This window comes from Mastomys coucha, unplaced genomic scaffold (assembly GCF_008632895.1).
Source record: "Mastomys coucha isolate ucsf_1 unplaced genomic scaffold, UCSF_Mcou_1 pScaffold20, whole genome shotgun sequence".
NCBI classification, from domain to species: Eukaryota; Metazoa; Chordata; class Mammalia; order Rodentia; family Muridae; genus Mastomys; species Mastomys coucha.
Genome location: NW_022196903.1, coordinates 52,010,947 through 52,011,261, shown reverse-complemented (window position 1 = coordinate 52,011,261; position 315 = coordinate 52,010,947).

Here is a 315-nt window from a genome sequence, read left to right as displayed (position 1 = left end):
AAGTACAATCCATAATCCACAAGAAACTCAAGAAGATGGAAGACCAAAGTATGGATACTTCATTCTTTCTTAAAAGGGGGAACAAAATACACATGGAAGCAGTTTCAGAGACAAACAATGGAGCAGAAACTGACAGAAGGACAATCCAGAGACTGCTCCACTGGGGAATCCTTCCCATATTCAATCATCAAATCCAGACACTATTGTGGATGCCAGCAAGTACAAGTGCTGGCTGACAGGAGCCTGATATAGCTGACTCCTGAGAGGCCCTGACAGTACCCGACTAATACAGAAGTAGAGGCTCACAGCCATCCT